The sequence below is a fragment of the Python bivittatus genome, unplaced genomic scaffold, assembly GCF_059951505.1.
Source record: "Python bivittatus isolate LINGU-HERP-01145 unplaced genomic scaffold, Pbiv_v1 ctg000850_np1212, whole genome shotgun sequence".
Classification (NCBI taxonomy): domain Eukaryota; kingdom Metazoa; phylum Chordata; class Lepidosauria; order Squamata; family Pythonidae; genus Python; species Python bivittatus.
The window spans coordinates 34,978,293-34,998,406 of record NW_028277112.1 but is presented as its reverse complement, the minus strand read 5'-3'; the positions used below and the strand labels follow the sequence as shown (position 1 = coordinate 34,998,406).

Sequence of the window (20,114 nt, the reverse complement as noted above, 5' to 3'; positions counted from 1 at the left end):
CTTCCCTTCCCTTCCCTTCCCTTCCCTTCCCTTCCCTTCCCTTCCCTTCCCTTCCCTTCTTTCCCCCAACCCTTCTTCCTTCATCCATATTTGTTTTGCTGTTCAGTCCTCATACATGGCATACAACCTCTTTCTTTTGCGATGGTCATTCACTTTTGGACTGAATGCACACTCCTTCAGCAGCCCTGACCCTATTCCTCCTTTAGCACATACCCTTCTTTAGGACCCCATTACCCTGTGTTCTTATGTTTTTCCTAACACACTCTTACTTCTATATAACTAAGTGGGCAAAATCACTTTCTTTCATGTAGTGATTTTCACTTATTTTGACAAACATTCTTCCCTTACAATACACCACATCCTACCTTTCCACCAGCATTTCCATGTCTTAAAATTTTCCATCTCATCTTTAGTGAACTTGCTCAGGTTTTTGCCATTTATCTTTAACTTACAACCCTTCACTCCATTTTCTCTGACCAACTATGATGGTCTCTGACTTAAGCATGTTCAGATCCATCCCAAAGTCTAACATTGAGAATATCAACCAACAATATTGCATCATCTGCATACATAAGTACACAAATATTCACATCCCCAGTGAACACACCTCTACCATCACTGCAAGCATTTCTTAAACATTTACCCATAAATACATTTGAAATGCATTTAAATGACCAAGAGGACATCATATATCCTTGTCTTAACCCTTACTCAGTGCTGCATGTTTGCTAAGCATGCCATTTATTTTCACACATCCTTTACTTCCATCATACAATGCCCTTAGTGCATTAGGAACTAACCCTCAACTCCACATTTGCACATTCCATAATTTAAGCTTACATATTTTTATCACACACATTCTCTAAATCAACAAATGTACAAGGCTTCTCATGTCTATATGGTTCACCATCACCTGCTGAACAGAAGAATCTTTTCAGCATAAAGTGAACTGCGTTTCCCAAATTTTGCTCACTCTCACCTCTATGGCCAGAATTCTGCCAAACACACTTACAGGCAAACTGGGCAAGGTGACAAACTAATCCCCCTCTAATTTTGGCATTTCCACATGTTCCCTTACTTGTTGTACAGGAGACAAGTAACAGCATTCTTTCAGTTGTCAGGCACAGATGCAACCTTCATGCACACTTGAAACAAGTTACACTGCCATTCCATAAGCAAACCACATCCATATTTTAATGTTTTCTACCTTCACTTGCAGCCTTATCATTTTTCAATATTTTCACAGCATTGATGCCTTCCTTCTCATCCACTTTTTTTGGACACAAACATTTACAGCATTCAGAGGAATATCACACCACTGTCGCTCCCATGCATTCTATCCCTTCAATTTCATCCCAAATCTTTTCATCACTTTTGTTTTTCATTCCATTAACTTTGCTGGAGGCTCCTGGTTTAGTTTTGTCATCCAGTTCCTCACAGCCTTTAGATACCAGATAATGACTTCTCCTAGGGTTTTCATGTAGATTTTAAATAGCATGGAGAGAGCATTGGAGGAGCCAAGGGCTCAGCTGCTGCTCCCTAATAAATAATGGCTGAAACTGTCCAACCAGGAAGGAGCAAAGCAGAGTCTCCCACCCCAACCTTCACCAGGACAACAGCATGGTCAGTGGTTCTGAACACAGCCAAGAGATATAACAGGATCAGGAAGATTGTACTTGACCCACCCAAGTCCTTAAAAAAGATATCTACCAAAGTGACCAGTGCTGTTTCAGTCTGCGTTCAGATCTGAACCCTAACTGAAAAGCCATGTTCATCATTACTGGGTCATAGATCACTATCTGTGATCCATCACACTTTAGTCACCCAAGATTTTCAACATAATGCTTCTTAGAAATATTGATAATGTTTAGATTACATGCCTTGTTCATACCCATGGTATCTGCAGCATGTCCTGCTAACGGTATGAACAATACTGATCAGTTTTGCCACATTTTGGGCAGTAGGCCACAAGTGTAGCCAAAACCCATTTTTACTCCAGCATGCTCACACTTGTTTATGCAAGCTGGGATCTGTAATCTAAACACTAACCTAGAGACTACCGACATTCCATTAAATGGAACCACATGCAATATACTGATGCACACTCAGGCAGTCTCTAGTCAACTTTTAATTCATTTCAATTATATAAATTTACAACTTCATAAAATAAAAATGAAATATGTACTGAACTTCACTACAGTATATACCTCTACAGATACTCCCATGCTGGTAGAGATGCCAGAGATGTGCTATTATTTCCAAGAGAAGCTGAACCAGTGGCATCTATGGGTCAAAACAGGCAAGAGGGTAGTTTTGAAACCTGATTGAACCCCCACCCCTTTGTATATTTGTGTAATATCAATGTACATAAAAAGGGGTGGGACTTGGGTTGGAGTGCCACAACTGGCATCTTTCCTGTTTTGACCACCCTGGTGGATGTTGCTGAGCTGAACCAAGCTATCTGTAATCAGTGTCAGTGGATCCCCAATATCCAGTAATAGTATTGGTTCACATGATCAATAGGTATTAGTTGTCATGCTTGTAGAAATGAATGTTTTGCCTATTTCAGTTGTGTTAAAAATCTTAACCCATGAAATACATTACACTTAGAACAAATTACAACAGCTGTATCAGTATTTTTCACATGACGGATTTCAACACGTGCATTTAAACAGTTTGCAAAATAAATAGGTATGCGAGTATCCAATAAGTTTACTTCAAAATAAGGATGGCTTATTCGATAGCCATAAATAATAATTTAAAGAATATAATGTTGTTGATTGTTTATGGAACTCTTATGTCCTTGCTAAGAAAAGGAAGCAAGTAGAAATTGTGACCCAAACTTGGAGAACCTAAGCTCATGCCAATAAAAATACTACTTCTACTACTTAAAGTAAAAGAAGAAGAAAGTTAGGAAAACAATTTAAAAGGCACATTATGTAATTAAAGCCGTTCGAAATTGTCATGTTGGATAACCCTTTCAAAGTTCATTTTTTCCCCAACATGTAATTTTCAATAGTAGTCAGTGAGAGTAGTCCCTTCCCTTCTCTTCTCTTCTCTTCTCTTCCCTTCCCTTCCCTTCCCTTCCCTTCCCTTCCCTTCCCTTCCCTTCCCTTCCCTTCCCTTCCCTTCCCTTCCCTTTTTCCCAAAGAATGGCTATTTTTAATGAATATCAGACATTGGGAAGGCAGGGAATTGCACAGATAGTTTTGAGTCCAAGCATTTATCTAATCTTACTTTAAAGTACTGTTGTCAAGCATCTACAGGATATCACAAAATAAGCCAGATTTTTCAAAAAGCAAAACCAAACACCTGCTCTTTATCTGTAAACTTTTTATTACTTTAATTTTATTACTTAATTACGTTCATCCAACCAGAGTAAATATTTCTACACACTGAAGTCTGTTCCTACAACTTGTTTTTTCTTGATCTTGTTCAAGGAAGACGAAATGTTTGTCCTCAGTACAGGGAAAAACAAGCACAAGGGGTGGAGAAGAAATTCATTCCATCCAAACTTCTAGATAATTTATTCAAGTTGAATTCCAAAACTAACATAAATTACAAAGTAATTCCCTGTCAATTATCATATTTCTGAGAAATTTGCAATGTGGTTGCCACCTCAGTTGTGCACAAAAGTTGTCCACCCAGATTGTGTATTGTGTATGTATAAATAGACAAGTGGCTTCAGCTCATCCAGATAATCTCCTTTGATTCAAACAAGCCCATTCTTTCAGAACTACTCTGGCATCCAATATGTGGCTGCTGCCAATATTTTCCAATAAATGGAATCTCTGGTCCTTCTTGGTGAACATATTGAATCAAATATATACATTACCCATTAATTAAAATCCATTTCATCACCATTATTATTACAGTTGCCACTGTTATGTTTACTGTTTCTATATGTTTCAGATGGACCATAGTGCAGTTCTGATGAACCTTTTCATGCTTTCAGTGAACAAGAGGAGAAAGGGAACAGGACTGTGCTCTGCCTCTAGTGCTTGTGCGTCCTGCTGGCCATGCCCCCACTCCCATGAACTGAGTTCATTTCCTCAAAGGGGGTCCTACACAAATATACCTATATGTACATAGGGACTTTCATACAGTCTGGCCTTCAGGGTGACCAGGGTTTTAGTGTCGTGGAAGTCCTTGTACATACTACTGCACTCATCTAGGTATCCCTTTTATGTGTTGAACACTTAGGGTGTACATTGTCTGTTTGTATGATTTATCCAGCGTAACGCATAAAATGAGGATATTATTCAAGTTGTTCTAATATCTGTTAGTATGATTTGGTATGATTACTTTGCTTCTTTGGAATTTTACTTTAATGACAAGTGTAAGCTGAAGGGAAGAAAAAAAAAAGTCTGCAAACTGCGGTGGAAAAAAATCCGTTTCATTTTTAATTCCTAATGAATTTGTGTCTGTGTTTATTGTTATTATCTTTGCATTAAAGTATCTCAGAAACCTTAAGGTAAGAACACTAGAAGTAAATCAAACAGTACATAGCCAGAATTATTCATAAATCAGTCAAACTTCTCTCTAATTTGTTATCAAATGATCATGTAATTAATCAAGTGTCTGTACTTGCATTATGTTCCTTGCCTCTGGCAAGAGTTCCAGAGGAGAGTCTGGAATAAAAGCAATTGTTGATTCAACAGTCTTGTTGTTGACAAGCTGGTGTTCAATTATAATAGTAATGCTGTTGCTTCCAAAGGATTGTTTCTACAGTGATACAATCAGAAGCAACATAATGAGTAACATATTAGTATATGGAATATTGTTGGATTCTCCTTCTTCTCCTTCTTCTTCTTCACTTCCTCCTCCTCCTCCTCCCCCCCCCTCCTCCTGTTAGAATAGCACAAGATCATAAAGTATCTTTTGATTTCTCCAAAGCTCTTTATCAGGTTGGATTTAAAAAAAAAAATTAGGGGAGGATTTGGACAAGAGAACAATATCATTGTTCCCCAAGTCTACAAGTTCTAACAGTCTTGAGCTGGAATGCTGGAGAATTTTTATAGACATAATGAAATTAACTTCTCAAAATGCAAGACAGATCCCAGAGCTGTTGGGCGTTCCTCTTATTTAAACATATGCAAAATCTGTCTCAAGCCCTTATTGGAACACACAGGTCCTTTGAGTCAGTCACAGAGAATGAACATGAAAAGCAGAGCTGGGGGTTAATTTGAAGGAGGTGTACTAGTAAACAAAAAACAAAAAACTGTAAGTTCCAAAGCTTAATGTCCTATTTTCAGATGGGATCCAGATACTGCAGTTTCAAGAGAAACTATGTATTGGGTAATTCAGCCCAATAGATTATTCCACACAATGCAGAGATCTGAAGAAATTATTCTACATTACTCCCCACTTTAATATTCCAGTCTGGAGGAGAGGGATCAGGGTTTTTTTTAAAAAACAAAAAACAAAAACATAATAGAAATTTGGCAATTTCTGATGCAAGGTGAATAAGAGGTCTAATTTTCTTTCTATCATGTCAATGGCATGGAGCTTTCTCTTCATCAGTATTTTCCAGAAATTTATGGAATGTCCAAGCAATCATGCATGTCATATGGGTATCCTAGAAAGTAACACTCCTGGTGCATATCAGGAGATCAGTGTGCACCCAGAGAATACTTTTGCAATTGTATCAATGTTTGAAACAAAGAAGTGTTAAGATTGCGTGTTTTATTTATTGAGAGTAATGTATCAAAAATCCTTATTGGTAGCCAGATTTGCCCATGCACATCTGAAAAAAAATTCATCCTCAGAGTATGAAATTATATCAAGAATTCCTCGGTGGGAGCTAAGGAAAGTGCTTTGCAAAAAAAGGTGGACGTTTACTTCTGAGTATGATTTGTTTGATGGGCTCATCCTCACATCCTGGTTGCTGCAATATAAAAACACTCTGCTGTATTTGAGCCCACCACTAATCCACCTTTTGTTGTTCCAGTGTAGAAGTGGTACTTTCTTTCTTTTCCCAACACAAAACATTCCATGAAGAATGGAGGATATAGGGGATCATGGGGATGATGCAGTAAGGAACTGTTCCAGGTGGTTTAGCAAGGGCTACAGAAACACATTGTCCCCATCCAGCTGTTGGGCCCTGGCCTTGGCTATTTTACACTTGGTTGTAAGAGAGACTGAACACCTGTTTTTTTTCTTCTTTGCTCTGGAACACTGAACTCATCACCCAGGAATCCAGGTGTTTGATATGAGTGTACATTATGTGTGAGTCTCTGTGTGTCTGGGTGTGTCTATGTGCTGGGGAGATCATAAAGTAGGTAAAGTGTTTGATAAACACACACTCACATACACAAAGTAGAATGAGGGTGTGCGAGAGAAGAGGCTGCTTCCCTGACCAAAATAGGTTCATGGGGGAAATTGGCTCCAGTTGGGAGAAGCTCCAGAAGTACAATAACATTGACAGCTCTCTAATTCCAGCTTCTCTGCTTTATATTTCAAACCAACTCTTCCAATTACTTAGGCAGACCTGTGGGGTGGGGGTGGGGGTGGTGTTTTGACATAAGTATATATATCTTCTGATCGGATGACCTTGAGATGGCATCATTTCATGGGATGATAGATCTCCTGCCAGTAGATAGAAGGACAGAGGAAATCCACCAATCGCTGCCTTGAAACTGCCTGATATGAAATTGTGAGTGGGCAGCAAAACTGCCCAGCCTTCTTGCTAAGATGCAATGAAATCAGGCTATAGTTACAGCATAATTTACTGTGCCAATATACTTTCCTCCTGACTCAAGGACAGGAGGAAAGCACACTGACATGGCAGTGAGGAAGAGCCCTATATCTGTCAAGTTCAACAATTTTATCCGTCTTCCTTCTAATATATACTTTTTAAATCTTCAAGCATTGCATTTCCTCATAGAAAAAAGTATTCCCTTTGGAATAATTTTGGGCAGAATTCCCCAGACATGGACTGAATAAAAACTATTTGCCAGTGAACTAAATTGCAAACTTATATCCTGTGCATTGCACACTGCTGACCAGAGAAGCAGCTCCCAGCCACCATCCTCTCAACAGACCATGGACATATATGGCTGGTGTGGGTCTTCCGGGCTGTGTGACCGTGTTCTGGAAGTTTTGTTTCCTAACGTTTCGCCAGCACCTGTGACCGGCATCTTCAGAGTGCAGGAGCACAGACAGGAGCAGTGCTCCTGCACTCTGAAGATGCCGGTCACAGGTGCTGGCAAAATGTTAGGAAACAAAACTTCCAGAACACGGCCACACAGCCCAGAAGACCCACACCAGCCATCGTATGCCGGCCGTGAAAGCCTTCGACAATACATGGACATATATGTTTGCTTGTAAGGTGAAACCTTGCGGTAGGAGCTATATTAGAAGCATCCTATGTGCCTTTGATCCTTCATACAATGAGCTTAGCTGATCACTGACATGGCAGTGGCTGACCAAATTAACTGTTGCTCATTTAGAGTTTGCCTCTGTATTTAGCAAAACATTTGAGGTAACATAATAAACAGGGCACATTTAAATTTCTATTTGATGTGTTCTTCCAGGTCTCCTGGTCCTGACTGCTCTTACAGCCACACACAGTTCATTATAAATGAGTACTTTTTGACCCAAGCTTTCCTTTGAAAAAGAGAGAAATAGAGATTGTAGATAATCACTGGCTTGTTTTGCCAAGGCAGGGAGAACAATATGCTTAAAAGAGTCACTCTGTGAACATGTCGATGTGGAATATTAGTCTTTAAAAGTTGCAGGGAGAAAGAGTGGCAATAGAGGCAGATAAAGAGGAAGACACTCCAATGTCTTGCAGTGTTTGCTTTTATTCACTGATGTCTTAAATTCAAACAATATTTTGCTGTGCCACATCTCAGGCAATTAAAGCTATTAAGGATATTCCTTTCTTCATACCTGGAGTGTAGATCTGCAGAAGTTGAGTTAAGGCACAGAAGGCATTTGGAATGGTCACTGTATCTTTTACTACTCTTCCTGGTCAGTGACTTTCACTGAGGAAGTGCATTCATGCATATGGGATATGGTGGGTTGGGTTTTTGAATTTTAGAGTTTTTTATGCTGCTGACCATGTGACTTTAATGCTACTATTTCAAAAACAACCCAATTTGGGGTGCACTAGCATCCATAGGGAGGGAATAACAAGATCAAGATAGTCCTGTCCCTTTTGTATATGCATTGGTGCACACTCACATACAAAGGTACAAAGGGTTAGGACTTCAACTGCACCTCTGTGACAATTGTCTTGATGTTTTTGACCCATCTTCTCCTGATGGACACAGTTGAGCTGGTGGTTCATACATTTTCAAGTTAATAAGCTGCATTTTCCAGACCTCTAGAGTAAACTTAGGAACCACAATAGGGACTGGCAACTCCGTTGCTAAGTGGCACGGTTGTTAAGTGTGACACTACATGACTATGCTGACTTAGGACATCAGTTTCCTCAGTTCTGGCTGCAGTCATTGAGTGAATCACCATGGATCATCAAGTGTGATGTCACGTGACTTGTGACTTCCTGCCAGCTTCCCCTTCATGTGACCACCAGATATTGAGACCATCATAAATGCAAGCTGGTTGCCAAGTGCCCAAATCACAATCACATGACCATGGGGATGCTGCAACGGCCACAACTTCAAGGACCAGTCGTAAGTCTTGTTTTTCAGCACCATTATAACTTTGAATGGTTGCTGAACGAATGGTTGGTAAGCCAGGACTGCCTGTAGTTAAATGCACCTGAGTTTTAAAACTGCCTCTTTTCCAAGTTCCATCCTCATGTTATTAATATTCACATATATACACAAGACAGTAAAGAAAGAAACTCCATGATATGTAGATTTTTCCATGTGAATTAAGGGAAGAGTAGATGGAGTTAGGCACAACTGAACTTTTCTTGTTATTTCATGCCCATTTTGAAAGATGGGTGTGGGGTTGAAAGGAAGACACTGAAAATCCATGTGTACAATTCAAATATGTCTTCTAGTTTGACATTAAATAATCACATAACTCTCTGAGAGTTAGGGTGCCCAATAACAAGGAATTAATTAACTGCCCAGAGTTGCTGGGAGCCAGATGGCATATAAATTTAATAAATTATTATTATTATTATTACATGCACAAGTTTAATGGACAATTTCTCACTGCGTGACTGACAGACCCACTAAAAAACTCTTTTTTTAAGCAGATGTTTGGCCAGTTGGTAAACAGGTGCTTTTGGCTGTCTTAAGATAAATGAATTTAAATTAATAGTCACTAAAATGCCTAACCAGGAAAATAGGAGATAAATCTGATTAAAACTGTAAATCAGCTGAGATCTGGAGACTTTCTTTTGATGCACAGCAGATATGCCATATACCTTTTTATTGTGACTAAAGTTTATTATTGATTTACTTCATTTATTTTGAACCAATTTTTAAAAAACACACACAGCAAAAGCTACTTTTGAAAGCCAGCACCTTGAGTATTACTTAGAAACAAACTAGTAATGGATGGAGCTTCAATAAGAACTATGGTGTGGGCCCTAAACTGTGCCTCCCAACATAGTTTTTTCAAGTGGGTCATGGCTTCTGAGATTTAGCCAAGCATAAATCATACATAATTCTTGGTAACCTTCTGTAATCTGTTGGCTGGAGTCAACACGGTGGATCAATCAAAACTGGAAAAGATATCCTCTTTGTCAGAAGAGCTTCCTGAACTTCCAGAGGATAATTCAGTGATACTTATTTTATTATTTATTTATTTATCAAATTTATATAGCCACCCATCTCACAAGAAATGACTCTGGGTAGCATACAAGAATCAAATAAAACAACAATATATAAAAACAGTCATTATAAAAACAATCATTATAAAAATATAGACAATCATGATTAAAAATTAAAATATTATAAAATTAGAGCACACAAACCACAAATGGATAGAGTAAGTATATCATTCACAATATCAACCACAATAGGGGAGCCACCTTTAAATGTTGCCCATTATTTCTCCCATTCCTCCCCCCCCCCGGGGTTTTAAGAGTGGAAATGGATAGCCTTTGAGAGGCAAACTGCTCCCATTGCTATCTTTAAAAAACCCAAATCCTAAAAAAAGCCCTGAACAGGCTCTTTATTGGGATGTGTTTGTGTGTCTGTGTATGTGTACGGGTGTGTTGATTAAGTATCCCCTAGCATCATATTTTGGGAACTTATTATACAGGATCCCCCATACAACAGTTCCCCTCAGTACGTCCAATGAAGATGGGCCAGAAAAATAGCATCTACTAATGATATTGAAAGCCACTGAGAAATTCAAGAGGGACACATGTTCTTTTTCAGTTCCAGGGTAGACTAAGGGGTTTTCAGTGCTGTACCAAGGCTTGAATCCAGATTAGAATGTATTATGGTAATCTTTTTCCTTCATAGTCCCCTGCCTCTGCAAAGATATGGTGCCTCACTGAATCTCAACTCTGTCAACTGATGTTTTCATCATAATGAATGAAAAGGTGACCTCTACCTTCAGAACATTCTCCAACCTAAGAGCAAATACCAGATCAAATATATGCATGGGATATAAATACTGCCAGTTATTAACTGAGACAGATCCATGAGATGCTTCTATTCCAGAGACAGCCACATCATCATGCATATTCAAATCCACCTGGACTAACAGCTGGGGAACCTCAATGCAGCAAGTGCCTCCAGCAAGCCCACTCAGGAAGCAAGATGGGCAGTCGAGCTACAGCATTCCCATTTCCCTGTGTTGGAATCCCTACAGCATTTCCCATTTCCCTACTCTTACCAGTAGATGATTGCTTTCTGGATATTGCACTAATAGGATTGTGATTGGTGTCGTTGTTGTTTCAAAGCAGAAAATGCAGTGACTCTGTCTACCTGTCACTGCTGATAGCTTGCTATCTGAAATGCAAGCCATGTTATGCTGACCCCTGCTTCACCCAACCAAGTCTCAGGATCAGGCCAGGATCATGTTATCCCAGTGATCCAGCTTTTAGTTAAAAAAGAAAAGAAAAGAAAAGAAGTATCCAGCTTTCTCATTCTGGATCAGATCCAAGATGATAGGTAAATAGTAAATATCCACTTTGTCATTAACCTCAGTAATTTACTTTGCAGGATCTGGCCAATTCTTGTCAGTTGGAAAAAGGGTCAGAAAAAAGGCTTTCTGTAATATGGTGATAATGGCTTATGATATCTTAGAAACTTCAGGCCATCTTTTCTAATTTTACAAACTGATTGTTCCAGGTATCATTTGTTTAATTCTTTTGACTTTGCCCATAATGTTACTGGGAAAAAAGTTGTTTAATTTTTTAACCAGAAAGGGTAGATGCTAATACATAAATATGATGCTGACTCTGGACATTTAAATTCAGTCATATTAGATAATAGTAATATGAATTTGTTGAGCTAAGCAACCTATATTTTACATACAATTTCGTTAATATCCCCAACTAGTAACTTCCGGGTGCATTGAACTTCAGTTCCCACAAACCTCATCCAATAGTGGTTATGTTGGCTGGGAGATTATGGAAGCCAATTCCAATCTATCTATGAGTCACCACTTGTGGAAGTCTCATCTAGACAAAGTTAAGTGACTTATCAGGTATTTTGCAATTCTTCATTGGGTTCTCTATGAATCACAAACATTGGTTATGTGCCTATATAGATCCCTATTTGGAACCTTCCAGAGTTTATAGAATTATTTGGTAAGAGTCCTGCCCTCATGAACATCACATGACTAGGCATGGCCACCACCAATCCCATCAATTGCATTCTAACTACACAGTTAGAATGTCCATTGATGAGCTGTTTGTTCTTTTGCTTTATTAAAGTTCTTTACTTATTTCTTCTCCTCTTCTGATTCCCTCAAATCTTCAAAATTCCTTTGAATTTTCCATCAATACGTCTTGTTCTTCCATCAAGGCATTCACCTTTCAGCCTTATAGCTTCAAAAGAGCCATTTCACAAGTGCCAGCACTACAGGAGCCAAGCTCCCCCTTCTGATGGGCACAAACTGTGTCTTTTTTGCCTTGGTTACAGTTCCTGTAAAATGCCAGGAATTTACTAAATAGGCTCATCACAGTTATACTTGTATGTGAGAAAGAGTGGCACAATCTGAAGATATTCTGATGTCCCCCAAACTCCAAGCCTCATACCATATCCTAAAAATTGTCTGGTGGTTCCCTGATACCTCTGAGAATTTGGCTGAATTCTCTGTCTCCTCCTCTACTATGCTATTATCAGCACCTAGGAAATTGCCCATTGAGGACTTAAAGAGAAGCTGCCTCACCTGATCCCAGCCAGAGCAAAAAGAAATAGTAAGGAGTGATAAAGACCCCATTGCATCCCTTATTCTGTCTCCGGCAGCCTTGAGCTTCCTTCTACAATGATCTTCTCCAACTTTACTCCTACCATTCTTGCTGTTGATGAACTCTCCAATTTGTACTGTCCAGTTTTTACCAACTCATCTTCAATTAAAAAATTCAAATTCAGAAGGAAAATTTTTGGGAGATTCCCTTTGAGATCTATCCCTCCAGATTGCCTCACTGTCCATGGAGATAGCGGAAACTGAGATCTTCCCCTTTGTCTGGCTGGAGATCACCAGAATCACAATTGGTCACCTAAGCTCACTCTGCTACATTTGGCATCTCTTTCCAATTTTGGTTGGTTTCATGCTGTCCTGCTCTTCTAGGATGGATAATTGGCCCTCTTGGTGTAAGTTCCAATCAGTGGACTCCTGCTCCTTGGAAAAGTAAGCCGTGTTTAGAGTTTCATACAATAGTATGCAAAGGGAAACTGCAGCAACCCTATGTTGTCTCCACTCTGCTACTGTCCATGGTCTTATTCATGTCACAACCATAGGCTGTCACTTTTTCAAATGGAAGAGCATACTGTCCTGTGGCCTGGGGCTCTCACAGTAGAACAGTATAACCTCACTTTCAAGATAGATGCACTGCCTTGAACCTTTGGGTTCTGTTGGTTGTTTGACAGGGTTACTGTAGTGAGTTCTGGGCTAGCCCCACACTAAACCATCCTGCATCTTCAAAGGCATCTTCATAGTTATATCAGGAGTTTCCCCTCCTTCTACAAAAGAAAAAGAAAAAAGGCAATTGAGACTGTTCCTACTGGGACTATGCTCCAGTCTTCTTTTTTAGGTATTTTATTGTTCTTACAAATCATGGATTCAGACTAGCATTGGACCTTCACCATCTTAACTGTTTTTGAGGCACTGTCATTTCAAAATGATATTGACTAACCTTACTCTCTTGTGGAAAGTGATATGGCTTGCACCAATAGATTTGCAGGATGCAAGCTTTGACATATCTAGCATGATTACCCCTTCCTTTGCTCCACAGTAGATGGATCTATATACCAATGTAACATTTTGCCATATGGCTTACCCATGGCCCCAGGCCTTTTGTCTAAATATATGACACATGTCCTTTGTTTCTATGTCTCCAAAACATCATTTTGTTCCCTTATTTAGATATCTGGTTCCTAGTTGTATATCCCCACAAAAAGTTATCTTGCCACCTAGCTCAAGTACTAGAATGTCTTAGCTCTTGGGTCAGTTATGAGAACACTTACCTTCTTCCCTCATAGATTACCCAATTCATATAGGCAACTGTAGATTCCAGTAGAGGAGCCAGTTTTTTACTGCTTGGTACCAACGTGCACTTCAGGCGTTTCCACACAGTATTTCCTCCCTAACAAGCTGACATCATCCTCCAACTGCTGGGCCCTAGGGCAACTGCAGCTTCAAATGTCTGTTTCATTTGTCTGAATGTGCCCCCTCCATTCCACTTTTCTGGACTTGGATATGACATCTCCTCTTCTCCATTCCACTCTATATCTAGGAATCCCTCCACTGATGGCTGTTCTCAGACAATCTTTCTGGAGATATTCCCTTCATACCTTTCTCCATGATGCATGTCTTCACTACAGTGCATCTATGTACAGTGGAGGAACACACCTCTGAGTCCTCTGCATCAAAGGTATGAAACACTGAAAGTGTGGAGGCAACCTTAGCTTTCCAAGGCTGTCTCTATGATCAAACTGTCCAGATTATATTCCAAAACTGGAAATGATCTCAATCAAATATTCCATCAGAAATGGTCCTTATCAAATCCAGCTGGGACAACTGATTTATTTGCATCATGGGACAACAGAAAAATCCTCACTTTTTCCAGCAGGGACAGGATAAATCTCCAGTTTCTTGGGTGATGCCTTTATTTTCTCTGTTTCATATTTCATCTGATCTAGGAAGATTGACAAGGATATCAATTGCATTCTTATCACACTTTGGTGTCCTTGGCAACCATTCTTCACACAATGGACAGTGGTGGATATTGGAGACGTCTATCCTATGTACGCTTGACTGCTGAATAAACATAAAAGCAAGATTCTCATTGAGGCTTCTTTAACCAGGTTTATTGAAAAAAGGGGGGAATTAGGCTACAGAAATCTCAACAATTGGATTGTATTGAGATGTCATTTTGTCTCCCAGCCTGCTTCAAAGCCTTGCCTGTCTTTTTCCCCAGCTCCTCAGCAACATTGGAAACATTATTTCAACCTTTGGATGTCTTTCAACTTCTCATTTTTTTACCTCTAGTATACAGCACTGGGACTAGCTTTTATTACTTTACTTCCAGGGCCCATCTAAAAGGGTATGGTTTTCTCCCTGATAATTTTGTTGTGAACTGTCCAAACATCTGTGCCCCCTTCTGATTTGCCCTTATTTTACAAAAGTGATGGCAGCATCAGCAGCTTTCTTCAGGTACTGCCCTGTGGGGCTATGCCAAGTAGCCACCTGGGTTCAGCCTTTCACCACTGTCCAGACTAGACCTCCCACTTCCACAGAGATGCAACCTTTGGAAGGGCCATCCTCTTTTCTGTCATTTTTTGATGGCCAGACCAAACTCCAGGTAAGAAGCTTGTTACTCACTGACAGCCCATTACACTCACTTATATCTGTGTATCACAGAGACTATGATGAAGAAGAACTGGTTATTTACCTAACTGCAGTTCTTTGATTGGTCATATGTGAATTCACAAAACTTGCCATCCTATCTGCTTTGGTATCAGATGAACCATCTGGGTTTGCTCTGCCAGTCTTTGAAAATAAAGGAGTTTGGTGGGGGCACAGTACATGTGAGGTAAGATTCCCTCTGAAGGTACTACGCCAGAATCTGGGTAGATGCATAATCCATGAATGTAAGTAACCAATTCCTAGATGCATAATCCATAACCAGTTCCTCAAGCCCAAACATCTTTGTCAGCTGTTGCCTTCCACACAGCTTTGCAGTCAGGTACCTTTATTCTGTTCCCATTATATTCAGTAAAAATATTCCCATCAATTTTTGTGATACTGGAACTGGTTGTATCCAGTTCAGCTGCATACAACGGGATGTAAGTATGAGTCCGTGAAGATCAGGTTGCCCAGGACGTTCTGGGATGCATTTGCAGTACATTACAGATTTTTGCTATTAGCATGTGTAATATATATGGTGTTTGATACTTGACCCAAATTCAGTGAAAATTCTACAGTCTCAGGATCAATAATAGATTAATCATTTTATTTCTTTTTAAATACTTAAGGTTGGAAGAACCTTAATTATAGTTAGAGGTATCCTAATAAAATGTATGGATCTCAAAGGACAATTTAAAGGTTAGCTAAGTGAATCAACACTTTAAAGCTAATCATTTTTTAAAATCAGTTTATTATCATTCAGAAGGAGGACTTCTTAAATCAGAGCCACTCATTACCGTATTGACATGTACTCTGAAGGGAAAGCATCTGCTTCTGCATGGTTGTTCTCCAGAGCATGCTTTTGATCTTGACTGAGGTCCTTCAATACTTGTAGAAAATCATCTCCCTGATTACCATATGTCCTTAGTGCTGCTCATGACATGGAGCATCCTCAGGAATAAAGTGAGAATGAGTTATTGTTTTTATCGGAAATATGGTGATCAGCCTAACTCCAGATTAAGAAAAACTCCACGATGTGCTTTATTTTTCTAAAATAAAAATAAAAATGAAGTAACATGTACTTTAGCCTTCAGACTAAATTTACAGATGCGAGGACATGGAATTTTCAGTATGTTAATTTGTGAGTAACTTGTGTTGAATAAATACTGTTAAGCTTGTGCCATACAATCTATAGCCCTTAAACGTTTTTTAAAATACAATGTTTTATTAAAAGATGTCATAGTTAAATATATTGCTTAGTTATGTAGCCTTCAAATGTTTCATGCAGCTGTACCAATGTTTACTATTCCTTTGAACTGCAGAATCATTTATAATTTTCTAAGCCTATAAGTTTTCAAATTGCTTGGTTGCGTGACTCCAAAGTTAGATCATATCTTAAACTGTACCGAACCTTTTATTCTTCCATTATAATTCTAGAACGTCAAGCATTACAATCAGCATGTGCAAGAAAATAAGGACAAAAGTAAAATAAATACTTCACAGAGTGCATCATTACATTATGGAAATTGTTTCCATCAGGTCTTGTAATACCATTAAATTAGCAAAAATTAAAAAAGGGGGAGATTAGAAAAATCCTTGACATTAAAACTCTCACTTGTGGCTAATAATCTTACTGATGCAAAAGAATTTGGATATCCCAGTGGATCTGTGGTGGGATGAACTCTAGTCCAGGTAGCATCTGTTATTTCCAAGAAAAAGATCCAACTCATTTTGATTATGTGCGAGGTGGACAGAGGGAGATCTTTCTTTTTCAGCATTTCTTAGATTGAGCATGTTGCCACAGTGTGTGTGTGTGTGTGTGTGTGTGTGTGTGTGAGATTCATTCATATATATATTGCACTGTGTTCTGGATTGATTCATTGATTTATATTAGGAGCCATTGACCAACAGTGTCATAACCCTAATACTCATCCCTCAGAGAGTTTGGAAGCCAGTGAATGCAATGGGCCAGCAGAGCAAGCATGGAGGTATTAGCCTCTGTGACCATCAGACTTGCAGAACTAGTGTTTGAGCCAAATCACTCAGAACACCTCAGGGGAGCAATGGTGTCACTAGATGGAACTGAGAGGCACAAAAGCACATGATGACAAGAAGTGTGTGAGAATAATGAGCTACTTGGGAATCACTGTTGCTTCCAAATACATTTGCATTCTGAGCTGAATTACACGCATGCCAGTTTATTGTCGGAGGAGTCCTAAAGGCTTTTGTATAAAACTTGCCATTGGGGAGTAACTTAGTGCCAGAAACATTGTCTATACCTTGTGCTATTGCAGTGTTTCTCAGCCTTGGCAACTTTAAGACATGTGGACTGCAACTCCCAGAATCCCCCAGAATTTTGGGAGCTGAAGTCTACACAACTTTACATACATACATACATACATACATACATACATATATATTTTGCAAAGTTGAAAGATAAACACGAAACAATATAGGAAGGCAGGAAGGCAGGAAGGCAGGAAGGCAGGAAGGCAGGAAGGCAGGCAGGCAGGCAGGCAGGCAGGAAGGAAGGAAGGAAGGAAGGAAGGAAGGAAGGAAGGAAGGAAGGAAGGAAGGAAGGAAGGAAGGAAAGGAAAGAGAAGGTTTTGAAAACAATAGAAAGAGAAGAGAAAGAAAAAGAAAACAAAATACTTAAGCAACTTCCAATCTTCTTAACAGCAGTTATAGACATTGTTGTTGTTCAGTCATTAAGTCGTGTCCAACTCTTCGTGACCCCATGAACCATATTGCGCCAGGCTTTCCTGTCCTTCACTGCCTCCCTGAGTTTGCTCAGTTTCATGCTCATTGCTTCAGTGATGCTATCTAACCATCTCATCCTCTGCCGTCCTCTTCTCCTTTTGCCTTCAATCTTTCCCAGCATCAGGGTCTTTTCCCAAGAATCCTCTCTTCGCATTAGGTGACCAAAGTATCTGAGCTTGAGCTTCATTATCAATCCTTCCAATGACCAATCAGGGTTGATTTCCTTTAAGATTGACTGGTTTGACCTCCTAGCAGTCCAGGGGACTCTTAAGAGTCTTCTCCAGCACCACAGTTCAAAGGCATCAATTCTTTGGCGCTCAGCCTTCTTTATGCTCCACAGCCATACATTACTACTGGAAAAACCATAGCTTTGACTATGTGGATCTTTGTTGGCAAGGTGACATCTCTGCTTTTTAATATGCTACCTAGGTTTGCCATAGCTTTCCTCCCAAGAAGCAAGCATCTTTTAATTTCATGGCTGCAGTCTCCGTCTGCGGTGATCTTGGAGCCCAAATAAATGAAGTCTGTTACTGCTTCCATTTCTACTCCTTCTATTTGGCAGGAATTGATGGGTCCAGATGCCATGATCTTAGTTTTTTTAATGTTGAGTTTCAAGCCAGCTTTCGCACTCTCCTCTTTCACCCTCATCAAGAGGCTCTTTAGTTCTTCTTCACTTTCTGCCATTAGGGTGGTATCATCTGCATATCTGAGGTTATTGATGTTTCTCCCTGCAATCTTAATTCCACTTTGTGATTCTTCCAGCCTGGCATTTCTCATGATGTACTCTGCATATAGGTTAAATAAGCAGGGTGACAGTATACAGCCTTGTCGTACTCCTTTCTCTATTTTGAACCAATTGGTTGTTCCATGACCGGTTCTAATTGTTGCTTCTTGGCCTGCATATAGATTTCTCAGGAGACAGGTAAGATGACCTGGTACCCCCATCTCTTTAAGAATTTGCAACAGTTTGTTGTGATCCACACAATCGAAAGCTTTTGCATAGTCAATGAAGCAGAAGTAGATGTTTTTCTGGAACTCTCGTGCTTTCTCCATGATCCAGCGAATGTTGGCAATTTGATCTCTAGTACCTCTGCCTCTTCGAAACCCAGCTTGTACATCCGGTAGTTCTCGGTTCACGTACTGCTGAAGCCTAGCTTGTAGGATTTTGAGCATAACCTTGCTAGCATGTGAAATGGGTGCAATTGTGCAATAGTTTGAGCATTCTTTGGCATTGCCCTTCTTTGGAATTGGAACGTAAGCTGACATTTTCCAATCCCGTGGCCACTGTTACATTTTCCAAACTTACTGGCATATTGAGTGCAGCTCTTTAACAGCTTCATCTTTTAGTATTTTAAATAACTCAGCTGGAATATTGTCATCTCCGCTAGCTTTGTTGTTAGTAATGCTTCCTAAGGCCCACTTGACTTCACTTTCTAGGATGTCCGGCTCAAGGTCAGTGATCACACCAGCATGGACATCAGGGATATTAAGATCTTTCTTGTATAGTTATTCTGTGTATTCTTGCCACCTCTTCTTGATCTCTTCTGCTTCTGTTAGGTCCCTGCCTTTTTCGTCCTTTATCATGCCCATCTTTGCACTAAACGTTCCTTTGATATCTCCAATTTTCTTGAAGAGATCTCTAGTCTTCCCCATTCTATTGTTTTCCTCAATTTCTTTGCATTGTTCATTTAAGAAGGTCTTCTTATCTCTCCTTGCTATTCTCTGGAAATCTGCATTCAGTTGCTTATATCTTTCCCTTTCACCCTTGCTTTTCACATTCCTTCTTTCCACAGCTATTTGTAAAGCCTCATCAGACAGCCATTTTGCTTTCTTGCATTACTTTTTCTTTGGGATGGTTTTAGTTGCTGCCTCCTGTACAATGTTACGGACCTCCGTCCATAGTTCTTCAGGCACTCTGTCTACCAAATCTAATCCTCTAAATCTATTCATCACCTTCACTGTGTACTCACAAGAAATATGATCTAAGTCATACCTGAGTGGTCTAGTGGTTTTCCCTACATTCTTCAATTTAAGCCTAAATTTTGCAGTAAGAAGCTCATGATCTGAGTGACAGTCAGCTCCTGGTCTTGTTTTTGCTGTCTGTATAGAGCTTCTCCATCTTTGGCTGCAAAGTATATAATCAATCTGGTTTCAGTATTGACCATCTGGTGATGTCCATGTGTAGAGTCGTCTCTTGTGTTGTTGGAAAAGAGTGTTTGCTATGACTAGCTTGTTCTCTTGACAGAACTCTATTAGCCTCTGCCCTGCTTCATTTTGTACTCCAAGGCCAAACTTGCCTGTTATTCCCATTACTCCTTGACTTCCTACTTTAGCATTCCAATCCCCTATGATGAAACTGAAATCTTTTTTTGGTGCTAGTTCTAGAAAGTGTTGTAGGTCTC

General features: G+C 39.6%; 1 protein-coding gene across 1 annotated transcript in view; it reads left to right on the top strand.

Annotated features, from left to right (window-relative positions):
• Positions 1 to 20,114, top strand: part of NTRK2 (neurotrophic receptor tyrosine kinase 2) — a 192,293-nt gene that overhangs the window by 119,458 nt on the left and 52,721 nt on the right. The gene's annotated exons all lie outside the window — the stretch shown is intronic.